Source organism: Spodoptera frugiperda, chromosome 30, assembly GCF_023101765.2.
Source record: "Spodoptera frugiperda isolate SF20-4 chromosome 30, AGI-APGP_CSIRO_Sfru_2.0, whole genome shotgun sequence".
Lineage (NCBI taxonomy): Eukaryota > Metazoa > Arthropoda > Insecta > Lepidoptera > Noctuidae > Spodoptera > Spodoptera frugiperda.
The window spans coordinates 7057626-7072939 of NC_064241.1; the positions used below are offsets into that span (position 1 = coordinate 7057626).

Below are 15314 nucleotides of genomic sequence, written 5' to 3' on the forward strand. Positions count from 1 at the left end.
TCAACACGTGGCTTAAGATTTGGTCTTTGTTATTTGCAGCAGGCTTAATCAGTAGCTACGCATTCTTACGCGATAGACTTCTCAGATTTGACGTCAAGAAAGATCTGGGAATTATCCCAGACGTGACTGATTTGTTTGTGAACATTATAATCATAATAATTAATCTTTTTAACAGTGAAATCATTTACATTAGCATTCATGAAGTATTCGATGATATTTTCAAACACTTGAACATCACTGACTACGTCTTAAAGTTGTTCGCTTATAAAATGTACTTGTGGTATTTTACAGCAATGATCATGTTCATAATTTTGATCGTGATGGAAATATTGAATGACTTTCCTCCATTTATTCTTCTGATAAGAATACCAACGTTCCTATCAATTTTACATTTAATCATGCATTTGTATTTATTGTCCGCGCTACTGAAGGTGATAAATCACCAATTGTCGAGAACACTAATTGAGGATAATGTTTCTAAAATTATTTCAGCTGATAAAATAGAAACGAAATACATCTTTAAGTACATGTTTAGTCCAAGTATTGAATTTATTGAAATAAACAACATTGTACAACTTGATTTAAAATGTCTTTGTAAACTGTATGATAGGCTAAGCATTTGTCTTCATCTTTTGGAAAAATGCTACGGTTTGCAGGTAAGATTTTATGCTGTTCCTTTAACAGATTAAAGTTATATTAACATTATATTGTAATCAACACGTGATGACTTGAAAATCAAAACCTCTATAAACATGTACTTAATAAACTGATATAGTACCTACTTGAACTTCAAGTACATTATCCCAAATAAAGGCCAACAATAAGTTTTGTCTCGTTACCTTTCTACTTGGGCTGACACAATATTTTAGCCTAAAAAAAATATTTTTAGATAGCCAAAGTTCGATAGATCCTAGTGCAAAGTCAGCACTAGAATCTATCGAAGTTTGGTGTTTGCTATTGGATACTGATAGTCGGACCCAACAATTTACTTAATAGCATCAGTTACTACAATGTTCTTGTCATTTTATAATATTTCGGCATGCATGTGATACATTGTAGAACATAAAATATATAGCCAATTAAGACGATTTTCTCATCTAAGAACTGTTAACATCTTTCATTCTATTCGAGATGTACCATTTATTGCTAACAAGCTTACTATTTATTATATTATTAACGAGCTTACAGCATCTATCATTTTCTATCTTTCCAATAGGTGCTGGAATGTTTGTAATGTTTACATCATCCACATCAATAATGTCTTCCTTATTGCAGATTTTCTTATCGATCTGGTTAATGTTTGTAAGTGGAGTGGTTGGCGTGACAGTTATCGTGACCAATCAGGTAGTACTTAAATATATGCATGTGACATTTCCTGAAGTGATGCTTGATTAAGCTATGTCCGGGTTCGTCCCTCGTTGCAGTAGTCTTATGTATGTTCGTTGTTAATTAAGATTCTATGACCCAGTTTTGGAAAAAGAACCGTATTGTTACTATGTCGTAAATAGTCGCCGTTTGTACGCACAGTGCATTTAAAGAAAATAAATGTAAATGACTTAAATAACGTTTAATATCCATCTCTAAAATTACTTAAGACTAATGTTTAAGCAAGAATGTTGTACCTAAAGATACACATATTATTATGTCATGGTTACAAGGTAATAAAATATTTGAAGTCAAAGTCAAATCATTTATTCCAATTAAACCATAAAAAGATAGTTTTCAAATATCAAGAAATAAATAATAGTCGGTCAGTCTGTCCGTCAGTGAAGCTAGGTGCTCGTTCCAAAGTGTAGCTTCGAATAGAGAAGAATGAGCAAGAAACTCCATTGAAAGGTCCAATGTCCAAAATGATGAAACAGATCTTACACTAGTAAAAGATTAAATAGTGGTAGAAACAAAGAACTACCACTCTAACAATAGTGTGGTAGCATTTCATAAGATTGCATGATGACGACGATATTGATGTATAATGTTGAAGTGAATCAAATGTTACCAATGATTTCATTGAGACTTATTTATAAATCACATTCGAATTACGATTTAAACAACGAAGAATGAGTCATAGTCAAAAACGTTGCCATACCTAATTTTGAAAGGACTATAGATTTTTATAACACGTTAGCAGACTTTGTACCGCCTCGGAAAAAAATCTCACCTTTTAAACCTTCCATGGACTTTTACAAATAATTCAAGACCAAAATTGGTCCAGCCCTTTTCGAGTTTTAGCGAGACAAACGAACAGCAATTAATTAAGATTTGTAGTTTAGAGTCAATCGGTCATAAAATTTTTACTTGTTTACCATAATCATGAACATCATTAGCTGGAACAACGTCCACTACTGTAAAAAGTTTCCTTTCCCTATAGGCAGATTCGCTCCTATATCTTGTTTCGACAATCACTACGCTAGCAAACCACTCATTGCTCGCTATAAAATGTTGGTTGACAATTATAAAAAATTTTGTTAACATTTGTATTTGATACTGATTTTTTTATATGTGTGTGCACTTATTCCTCCCGATAAATTGAGCCCTTATCCATCCCTCTTGATATATCCACATATACAAAGGGATTATCCATGTTTTTAGGGATTGAACCCCGTGAAGTTCTGACATCTTATTTTAAGTCTATTAGCTAATTGGTAATGCATTATGTCTTATAGTCATTTGTTGCTTAATATATTTAGTTTATTGGTCTTGAAGTCAATAGTCATGTTATTTTTAGTTACCATTTGTATTAATTTTCAGGCCACACTAAAATGGTTGGTGATCATTAAAAGCATTCTGCCTTTCTACTGGTGTTTCCTCGGATGTTATATCAACGACCAAATGAACAAAGAGGTTGATCAAACTATTACTATGATTATCAAGTGTCTTATAGATTTTAAATGTGGTATGTAATTTCTTTTAAAAATATACAATATCACTAAAAATTGCACTCTATTATTTTATTCAAGGCTTATTTAAATACGGGAAAATCGAGACAACCGGTGCCCCTAATTTTCACTTCCGATACTCTAAAATAAATCCCCTGCTATCGTTTCACGCTTAAATGTTTGATTGTAATTTCACAGTTATTATATGTATTATGGAATATGTGTATGGATTCGTAATACTTTAGCTGAGTTTAATGGTTTTGTTATTTTCAATTGGTCTTTAATTTGACTTTACTTAATCTAATGAATAATGTACCTATTTACTAAGTAATATATTATTTTTATTTCAGTGCCGTCAAAAAAGACAATTTTGGAGACGTTCAAGGAGTTAGTTAGCAACGACCGCCTGCAGTTCACTGCTTGCAACTTATTTAAACTAAGCTACGCCATGTTACTTGGAACCATGCTGAATGTTATAACGTACAGCATAATTCTAATACAGATGATTTAGATTTATTATAAAGATAAAAATGTGTTAAGTAAAGGAACCCAGTACAAGCGAAATAAAATACTTGTTTTTCTATAATAAATAAAAAATTAAATAGTGTTTTCGCAAAGATCTAATGTAGATATGTTTTCTTCTTATTCTCAATTATACTTTGGTTGGTTGTATTTTTCTTTATTTCGCACATTTTATTCATATTTTTAGATCACATTTTCTTCCTTTAGAAATATTTGTGACTTTAATCCATTCCTAAAGAACTTGGATGCTTTATAACGTTTTTGTAGGTGTCATGATGATGTTTATAAATTATACCTTTAACTATTGCTATCTTGAATTTATTTTCAGACCTTGTCAGAAGTAGGTTACACGTTATCGAACCTAATCTAATAAAATTTCCAATGATGGTTCATTTTTAAAGATCGGGTGATGTGAGATGTGATTCGATGCCATTTTGCATTCTTAGCTAGATAATAATTATGTTTTGAATTGACTTTAATATCTTTGTAGTATCTTCTATTAGTGTGGCTAACACTGGTCTTTAAAAATTCTTGTTCTCAGCCACACTAGAATACATTCATATATTTTTTTATATTATATTTGATGGGTCCATGTTTGGCCGCTATCTCGCTTGGTGGTAATGATGCGCTACGATAGAAAATGTCTGCCCATAAGCAATCTATTTATTTGGATACCCACTCAGGAAGACTCAGGCAAAGAATTCGATTCCTTATATTGAATAATATGACTTACAAAGTGTTTCGATTGTTCCAAGAAGAGGTACCATTTTAATAGCTAAGAACTAAAAATAATACAAATTATGTAATGTTATATAAATATAATAATTTATTAGAGATTCTACAAATTAATCCTTAAATATATTTACAATTAATTTTATGATCATTAATTTGAAATCTTAGCCTAACCAGTTTTACAATTTATGAAAATTATACGAAAATTATTCTGTTTTCCATTCCAAATAAGGACATACATAGCAATCATCGATACATATCTTATTGTCATAGATAGATTGATTGTAATAAAATATTTATACATCTTGCACTTATCTCAAGGAATTTCCCAAAGTTTCCATGTGTGAGTGTTTTTCCAAACATTGGTGGAGATGAATCAATTTTTCTTTGTAGTAAAATAGCATTACGTTTCATTTTGTAATTTCTCGAAAAAAGTTCTTTTGAAAGCGTAGTTGTAGAAGAGGTTGAAATTGATTTTAAAAATATTATTCATTTTCTGTTGACGATTTTGAGGTCAATGTGCAAAATATATGAATCAAGACTCTATGATCAATTAAATATGGTCCAAATTGGATCACATTATTTTCCTCTGCATCTCTTCCATTTTATTCAAACATTTTTCTTCAAATCTGTTTTTTCTCTTCAGGGACTTTTATACCGCACAGCGTATATCAGTCTTCTTCAGATTTTTCAAGTGAATGAGTTTCACATTTTTCCTTTCTCACGCAAGTAAAGATTATCTTTACTCAATGAATCTACTGCTTTAATTCCCTTCTGATTTTGTTCAAGCTTTATTGAGTCCTTTTCACATTTTAATGACTTCTTTCCTTCGTTAAGTTCATAAATTATAAAACTGCAGTTTAAACCTATAATATATCTATTCTTATGCTCTTGGTCGGTCCTTAGGATTGTCTGGTGGTCCATATGGCCTCTCGTATGGTGGTGGCCTGTAGGGTTTCTGTTCTTTTCTTTCACCGGGTCCAGACATTTCTGTGACAAAAGAAGAATGTATGTTAAGTAATTGATAATTATTCTCTTTTTACTTTGATTGTCAACAAAAATCTGTTGAAGCCAAATTCTCCGCAAGAGTCGGTCACTTTTGCCCCCATGACGTTTAATGTGTTAATACTATTTACTATTGGTTTTTTTTTAAATAAAAATGATTATACAATGTGAAAATATTAAGGGCTTATTTTCAGATTGGGTGATAAAATATTCTTGTTAATAAACGAAAATATAATAATTCTAATGTCAATAAAGGTCATTTCAACATGATTAACTTAAGCGTAATAAATAAATAACAATAAATAACATATTGAAAGAAAGTTTAAGGGGTACAAAATATTTATAGGGAATATCACCCTTAAAATCAAAACATAGATGTCATTGAAAACAAAGGCAAAAAAATTTCGTTTCAAATGACCATGAGCCTGGACATGTAGATTTGTTACGTTACAAAAATAATGAATAAAAATATTTAAAATTAGCACGTGTGCTTACCTGTATTTGTAAAGGTATTCCTCGTTCCCAAACTACACGTTTAACAGTTATTTGGTTACTAACACTCTGCTGAATTTGTTAGTTTATAAATACGGCAGTAAGGAGATAACAGCTGTCCACGTTTTATCTTGAAGTAGTTATCTGTGAGAAAAAGCTTCTGCATTTGGAAATTCCTGATCTCCAAACGTCTTGGTTGAATGATATGCCATCTTTGGGTTTTCTTTGCTTGTCTATTTTGATTAATTCTATGTAAATATTGCAGTTATTGATTTTTCTAGAATGAGTGTATAAGAGGTTGTTGTGAAATACTAAGTTAAAGGGCGAATAAAATAATGTTTAGTAATTTTTTTCTAATTATTATTATTTTTTGATGTGAACGTCCCATTGCAGCGTAAGCTTTGCTCAGAGAGGAGAGGAAGGTAGGTAGGGAGGCTATTGCCCTACAGTGGGATGATCACGGTTAGAAATTATAATTATTACCCTCGTCATATTTGAATGATTTTATAACGAAAACATCGACACTTTCCCGTCTTAATTGTCTAAAACATGTCTTAAGAATTTAATTTTTTTCGAGTTCTTTTTACCAATATTAGTTTTTACTTCGACAATTTGTTTAGAAGAGTAAGGTGATTTGCTAAATTACTTTTCAGTACCAAATAAAAAAAGAACACTAAGCTTCAAAACATGACAGGCTATTGGGATTCCATTACTGAAAGAATATTACCTATAATCATATTAATATTTTTAGTACTTTCTTACTTTACTTTACTTTACTTTACTTTAGTACCTTCTTTCTTGACATTATACAATGTCATCTTATGAAAATGCGGAAATTGGTAAAATTTTAAGTGGATAAATATGTATATGTATTTATTTCCAATACTTATCCAAAACTTCAGAGAATAAAATCAATTCATAGATCCATAGATCTAAACAAATTGAATAGAATTGGTATTCAAGCTGATTTCCATGATATGGGGCCCATCCTACATCTATTGTGATTACCTGGCTGAGTTGGAGACTAAGTTCAATCATCTATATATATTTTTTTAATGGGACTAGCCCGCTACAGTCTACCGCTGCAACTTCTGTAGGCTAGGATCTACAGAAGATACAACAATGAAAATACCGGAACACTGTCTTGGATCCTGCAACCAAATAAATCAGATGATATTATTAGAGGAAAAGAAAATAAAATTATAGTTTCCAAATTTTTAAAAAGTATACAAATTAATATGAATATCTGGAACTGTAGACCTATTGCAGGGACAAGTTTATTATGAAGTAACAAATCACCGGTAAAGTCAGTAACGAAATGACCCATTGGTATACAAATATGATTTATTCTTACATTATGTATTTATTTCAATACTGAACCTAAAAAGATGGTCATAACTCGACATTTAAGCAAGTCATCACTTGTTTTTTTTTATCATAAAACTCTCATTTATTTGGAAAATCCGTGAATGTATCATGTCATGTCAAGAAGATGAACAATTCAGTTTTCTGATGGCCCGATATATCTTTTTGTATTATCGCGACGATATCAATCAACTACTATTCTTAACTAGTATACCTAACGATATCCGAACAAGGTCGTAACCAGTTTTTAGCAGTTATAAAGTATATAATAATATCTCTATCGTTGGGTTATGATTTGATTTTTATAGGGTTATAAAAAATATAGGATATGTTATAACTTTTCGTTCACAACTTTACTCACATGGTCTATAAAATGTAACTAACTATACTAATTTCCAGACTAAAAAGCCTCCTTCCAACCTGAATGAAAGACTAATCTTTCATTCAGGTTGGAAGGAGGCGTTTTTTACATACATTTTTTTATTGAAGAGGCGTAAACTTTTTTGACTAATATTCTGATGGCAGGCAATCAGCGCGACGATCTCCGGCTACTGTAAGTGAGGGTCTGAAGAACCAGACCAGTGCGTATGGCGCGGCGCTTCAAAGAGCCATCAGACCACCACAAAATGGGCCCGGTAGGGTTTATGTCCGATCCGGAGCTGCGGGTTACCTAGCAGGCATACCGGCGCTCCGGCTCAAAAAGCACCAGTAAGAACGGGGTGGTTTTTAGTCAGTAAGAGTCTGACACTCCCTCTCGCCTCGCCCAAGGCGAGAGAAGTCATTGGATAATAATAATCCCCTCCAAAAAAAGCAATCATAGCTGCCAAGGACAAAGGCAAAGCAAGGCAAAATTTAGTGCGAATTTTTAAAAGATTACATTGCCGAGTTAAATTGCTGCTACAATCCGAATTCTTAATAATATTGTAGTTTATTTTTCCATAATTGAAGATCTAAATTTGGGCACTTGGAATTCTGCCTGGTGCAAGAAAATTGGGACACCCTTTTTATTTTGGCTAGATAACATCATCATCATCCGTCGCCATTATTATTATGTAGCTGATCACAATACGTCCACGGTCCAACATTGGTTTGCCTTAGGGACTTCGCGGTGGCAGGTTGGCAGCGGTCTCTCTACCCAGAGCTGCGGACTACCTAGCGGGTTTACCGGGGTTCCAGCTCGACAAGCAGGAGTAGGAACGGGGAGATTTTTGTCAGTAAAAATCTGACACTCCTTCTCGCCTTACCCTGGCGAAAGAAGCCATTGGATGATTTTCCGCTCTGAAAAAAAAAGTGGTCTCTCTAGCTACCTTTATCATGTCGTCTTGTTCTTGAGCTCGTGTAGTGACTATGAACTACAAGGCGTAGCGCGAGATGTAGACATTTTAATTAATTAAATATACAATAGACTTTTATTATCCGTCAACCATTTAGTGAAAAGGTTCGTTCCAAATTGAACCCTAATATTGGTTATTTTCCATTAAAATTACTGGAGTAACAAGATGAATTTGGGTTTTCCGATAACTTAAATTGTCACTTCGACATCGAACCACTTTGTCCAATGTTATATTTTATCTTACGGAATTCCCTTGACCGCGTGGGCTACGGAGATCGAGTGCAAAAATCACCTCATTCATGAAAATACCATTGAATATTTGTTCAGTCTAGAGGCGGTCGCGTTTTTAGTCGTAACTCGTAGTAGTTTGAGTACAACGTGAGACGTGCTCCATCGTAGGCCGCATCATCACTTACCATCAGGCGAGATAGCCAAACGTCGGCCAATTTAACATAAAAAAAAACAATTTACGAAAAAATATAATAATGAAGTCAAACATTAGGAACCTTGTTAGAGATCGTTTTAATAATTTAAAAAGTAATACTTTTGCGTAGATTCAGTTCTCTACTAGACAATTTTATGAACCAAAGAACAAAAAATAGCTTAATAACTAATGTGTGATAGAGTATAATAAATTTGTGATTTTTAAAACAAACAACTTCTAATTTAAACTTTTACCATAATTCCACTTATTATTTTATTTTTAAGTTCAACGAATTGCAGATAGATAACTTTCGAGCTAATGTCTAACAATCCTTTCTTTGAGGATCGAATTCAAAAAAATCTAGTTGGGAATAATAAAATTATGAAAACTGTGCAAGGCTGAGTCATAGGATTACATAAAATAAATGTTATCCTAGATTCATTCAATGTAACTAAAATATAAAAGTTAAACAAACATCAACTAAGGCCCTATTTCACCACACTAGGTTCGTTTCATTTGCGAATAATTTAACATAATATTTTACATACAAAACAATTGTGTAATAAATGTATCTAAAAAAAACTTTGTCGATAATTTAGTGAAACTGGCGTAGAAATGGACATGACTTTCAATTTGGCATAAATTTATTTCGCCAAATGAAAATTAGTTTGTGGACCGACGTCGACGTATTATAAGCGTCACGGGTGGGCGTAACCAAAGAGTGAGATATTAAGTATAGAAATAACTGTGACTAAAATATTTACTTAGTTAAAAAATATAAAGGATTGATATAATTAAAGAAAATACACAAAAAAGAGGCGAAAATTAAATAAAAGAAAAGGTAAGAATTCCAACAGGTGGTCGTCTATTTAGAAGAGATTTATATGACATAAGGAGTGTTGAATTTTAAATTGTTTAGACGAATAATCAAAATATACAATAATAAGAAGGATTTACTTACGATGGAACTATAGAAAAGTAGACATGGCATCTCAGCAGTTAATTAATCCTAGCACCATAGAACTTTAAAAACAATATTATTTTGCAATATTACTGTGTGCTGTTAGAGTACGAAACTTTATGTGTCGCAAGTTCTTTATGTCGCATAGTTCAGATGGTAAAATCACCATCTTACCATGGTATTTTAGAAAAGGTTTATGGTTCGCAAGACCTATATAGTTCAGATGGTGAAATCATCATATCACCGTCACCATTGTAATCAAAACATACGGAGGCCAAAAAAAAAAACGCTGGAATTTGTATCGTCTCTTCCATCTGCTCGATTACCGCGGCTTATACCATAAAACAAAACATTACGTATTGGGTGATTTGTTATTAGAGCATAATCTCCCACGGGGTTATAGAAAAGATCATTTTCAACATTTTTGTCGTATAAAGGGATATGTAAAAATGATAGTTAATAAAATAGTTAACATTTATTGTTAACTAGTAGTTCCGGAGATTAGCGCTTTCAAACAAATTTCAAACAAACAAACAAACTCTTCAGCTTTATAATATTAGTATAGATTTTATAACCCCATACAAGAGACCGTATATACAATGTGATAGGGGTGAGACTTCTAACCCGTTAAGGCTGAGTACTACATCTAATGTTATCGACAAAAGTCGGGGGTCGAAGGGGTCGAATCCCCTCCCCCTAAAAATTATGGCTATTTTAATATTTTTTATATGGCACGAGGTTCTTCACATTTGAAGAGAAATGGTTTGTACAGGGCTGATAAAAAAATCTATAAGATCGATTTTTATTGAGGAGGGAAATTATTCCTTTTGCCTTAAGCGAGGCGTGAAGAGACTGAGACGACTCTTTCTAGTCTTGTTTTCTCAGGTTGCAAAATGTGAGAAGTGTCGTTGATTTGCATGGTATTTTTTCTAGAACATAGTAGATTGTAAGCTGATATCTAGTTTGTTGTTGTGATAGTAGATCAGACCAACGAAAACCTTCATTAGATGTGAATGTATCTAGAAAGTACGTATGCTAAGGTTGCATACGTACTTTCCACGTGTCAGTTTGTTTATAAAAATCTTGCGATATTAGTGAATCAATGTCACGTCACATACCAATCGGATAAAATGAGAAGGCAGTAGGCGGTACCTCTTGCCTCATTGGTCCTGATAACGATTCGTCTGCCTACATTTATTACGAGATTCATAATCGGGGGAAAATACGAATACGTGTCTCAAAGGCGGATAAACCCAAGGAAGCCAGAAAGACGAGATAGAAGATTATTGATAAGTAGTAGATTTTCGATAAGCATCTCAGTCTAAAATAATAATATTTAGTAATGTTTGGAAAATACGCTCATCGTCAGTAAAACGGGTGTGTCAGTAGACGTAAGAAATGGTTTATTGATAGAGCTACAGGTTTTGGTTATGTAGAAAACGTGTACATATTGTTCTAATCAGATTCATAGAAAAATTACTTTAGAGCACATGACTTGGACTGGGCCCATACTGATCAAGAGATCACAGGTTCTGATCTGCATTATGATTATTATAGCGATAGGTGCAGAAATTTGGAATAGGCACGAATAGCTGACTGAAGTTCAGGCCTTAAGAGTGAGGTTCTGGGTTAACATGAACATTGTTGTCTGATGTCACGTGTAACACGTTTAAATCGTAGGTCTATATATTTTATAGATTACACTATCGATGAGACAAGTTTTGAATTAGTGAGTATCCCTGAGCCAGAGATCCTGGAGAAGCCAACAATAGCAGCAGTTTGTGCCAGTGAAAATACAGGTCAAGCTAGTTACTTTTTCTTTAATAATGTTGAAATTATATAGGTGTTTTATTTTCTGTTTTTCATTACACAAACTCTATTTGAAGGAATAAGATAAAGAGGAACATATACGCTATCATTTCTCTTCCAAAATTCCTACCTCCTTACACTTTATCTTTCACGGATATAATTTAACGGCTGATAATGATGACTAGGCAAGTCTCCGTCCGGAGCTGCGGCCTACCTAGCGGGTTTACCGGGGCTCCGGCTCCCGCCTCGCCCAAGGCGGGAAAAGTCATTGGATGATTGTCCCCTCAAAAAAAAGGCAAGTCTCCGTGCATTACTTTTAGTGCTTTCGGGTGCATCAAAACCCGTATAAGCTACATTCGAAAACAAATCATGAGTTAGCTGAATGGATGACACTAGGTACTTATGATCTGTCTCCTTAAATCTTTTATCTGTCACATTGTCACACCACGTTACTTGTCTCTAAGGCCATATTATGTAGGTAATTTGTATTAACTCTATCTACATGATTCTTCATTTCTATCATAAGATGACTAATTTTTAAAACATTTCCGTTGTATCGATATCTCAATCAATATTCTCGAGTTCATCAATATTTTTTCTAAAAATAATAACGTTCGTGTCTCTTGATAGGTATTCATGCCATGCCATAGTAGGTACCTACTTAAATATTTTATTCAGGTATTTTGTTGAAGTACGTCTAAAATATGTTGCTAATTGCTTAAAAATAGGCGACAAAAATTTTTAAATTAGAAAGGTAGGTGTCTTACTAGTCTATTTCTGAAGTGTAGACAGAAATCACAACATGAAAAGAAACTCATATAGGTATGTGTTTGTTTCAATCCAGTATACATAAAACGCATATCCCTAATTTTGTTGCAAAGGGAAGAAGAAATGTATGAATGTATTAGAAAAAAAAAAACATAGATTTATTTGTATGAGTATGTATTGCTATGTAGACAACAAAGGCACTGGCTGATTTTTGACTTTATCAAAAGATGATCAAATTGCTATTAGGAGGATCTAACTACAAATAAAGTATTGATTTAAAATCCGGCACGTTAACCCGTCGGTTGCCATTTAGACATCTATAGTGATAGTAGATATAGTAGATAGTCTACTCTGTAGTCAGTAGACCAAAATATTATGTCAAAGGATTAAACCAATAATATTAACCAATCGAATGTTGTTGGTTAGTGAGTTCCGAAAGTTTTAATGTATTTTCACATATATTACTAACTTTAAACTAAACAAAAATATAAAATTAGGTCCCAATTCAGTTGAATAAAAATCAGGAAAATGAGCAGTCAGTTTGTTCGATACTAAAAATCTTTATTATTAACTGATACTGTAAATATCCATAAGTTTTTATTTTTATTATAGACATCTGACTCAATCTAAACAGAGTTTTAAATATTATAAGTAGAGCCTAAATAAATCTAAAAACTTAACATTTCATTTAATGCATTTGAAGACACTATAAGCGTAGGCGTTAAAAGTAAAACAGTTGGGTAAAAATAAAATCTTTCGGGGCCTTTCGTTTCAATAAGACTGAAGAGACTGCGTCCATGTTGAAAAGGATTTTAATAATTTCTGCAAGTAAGATTTATCCTTTAGCCGGAAATGTAGTACTTTTTGAGTTCTAAAATATTAATAATAGTAGCTTTGTAGCGTATATAAATTGTATCTAATGTTTCATTGGCAATGGTATGCAAAATATAAAATTTAAATAAGTAATAAAAATACACGTGATGGGTACAAAAGCGAAGTTGCACTTTTGGGACTTTTCTGAAGCTTTTGTTAGCATTAATGCATTCACTTTTACATAAAAAACATTCAAGCATCGGGGAACACACAATACAGAGGTCAGAAAATCATTAGCTATTCGATTTAAAAACTTTGATGATGATAATTAATAAATGTTCAACTTTAGCGAAAAATATACTGAGGGGGTCCTTCTAGGACTATACTAGGTCCCACGCTAGTCGAAGTGTTTGTGCATACAATACTACAGAATAAAATAAAGAAAGAAAATATAGGCTATCTTAAGTATGAGTTTAGTGTTTTTGCACCAGCTATTATCTAGAGTCCCATCGGCATTTTGATTATTAGCTGACAGATGCGCTGCACAGATAATAATCAGACTTAACAATCAGAAAATAATAATAAAAAAATAACTTAATCCGACGTACTATCTGCAAAAATATTTTATTGATTTATTTTTGGAACCGATATCAATGTATCGTTTCATGAATAGGTATGTTTGTGAAAAAACAACGTAGTATCGTCCACGTGAAACTTCGTGGATTGTGAAAAAAATACATATGTGAAAATAAATAATATTATGAATTATATGTAAATAATAAAATGAAAGAAATTGTTGAATTTGGCTAGACATTTATGACGACAACTTGGTCGTCAATAGTCGACACTTTCACTTGATTTCGATATGTGATTAAGTTTACTAGAGACACTGCCTGACCTTGGTAACTTCTCTTAACATTTATTATTACTCAGTAAAATAATCAGAACAAGGACAATATAATAAAAGCATTTTTTATATTAAATTCATTTATTTTATTAAAATTATTATTTTACAAAATTACAATGAAAATTGTGTACTTCTATCGATACACAATACCGTTTTTAAACTTATCAAGTAAATAAATAAATAGCTTATTTGAGATAACTTAAACCTAAACTAACACTAAACAGTAACCGAAACGAATTACTCGAGATTCCAAGTAAAATGTGTGCAATATTCCACAGTTTTAGTAATTTCTGCCGAAACCACTGGGAGGCGTGGTGTTGCTCATTTTCCGGATCACTGATGCAGTCATGAAGCAGTTGTTGGGCTGGAAGGGTTGTGTCGGCTGCGCGTAGCTTCCAGCGCTGTACTGGTTTCTGGGGGGCCCGAAGCAGGGGCTGGGCGAGAAGCTCTTGTAGCCGGAGCTCATGGCGGAGGGGAAAGCTGGGTTACGCTGCATTCTGTTAATGAAGAAGGAATATATAAGTATAAGAATCATGCCCAGAAGTATGAAGAACAATTGTACCAAGTTTCGTTGAAATCTGTCGAGTGGTTTTTGTTTTAATACAGACAGAAGACAGACAGACAACAAAAATTTTTCTGATTGCATTTTTGGCGTCACTATCGATCACTAATCACCCGCTGATAGTTATTTTGGAAATATATTTCATGTACATAATTGACCTCTCTACAGATTTATTATAAGATAGATATGTAAATAATAAAATGAAAGAAATTGTTGAATATGGCTAATTTATGACGACATCTTGGTCACAATAGTCGATACTCGACTTGATTTCGATATGTGATTAAGTTTACTAGAGACATTGTATGACCTTGGTCACTTCTCTTAACATTTATTATTATTCCGTAAAATAATCAGAACAAGGTAAACATAATAAAAGCATTTTTTATAGTAAAATAAATTTTAATAATTATTATTTTACAAAATTACAACGAAAATTGTGTCCCTACTCTAGAAACACAAGTGAAAACATTATGTACAACATCGACAGCTTGTGAGATTGCTTAACCTACTACAGGGTAACCGAAACGAATTACTCGAGATTCCAGGTAAAATGTGTGCAATATTGCTTAGTAATTTCTGCCGAAACCACTAGGAGGCGTGGTGTTGCTCATTTTCCGGATCACTGATGCAGTCATGAAGCAGTTGTTGGGCTGGAAGGGTTGTGTCGGCTGCGCGTAGCTTCCAGCGCTGTACTGGTTTCTGGGGGGCCCGAAGCAGGGGCTGGGCGAGAAGCTCTTGTAGC

The 15314-nt window shown here is 33.0% G+C and overlaps 1 long non-coding RNA gene across 1 annotated transcript; it reads right to left on the reverse strand.

Annotated features, from left to right (window-relative positions):
- Nucleotides 1-4201: 4201 nt before the first annotated feature.
- On the reverse strand, nucleotides 4202-5710 carry LOC118269950 (uncharacterized). The gene is made up of 2 exons (XR_004783162.2): nucleotides 5631-5710; nucleotides 4202-5120 (listed from the first exon to the last, which is right to left on the reverse strand). It is a non-coding gene; the product is annotated as an uncharacterized LOC118269950 (long non-coding RNA).
- Nucleotides 5711-15314: the final 9604 nt, after the last annotated feature.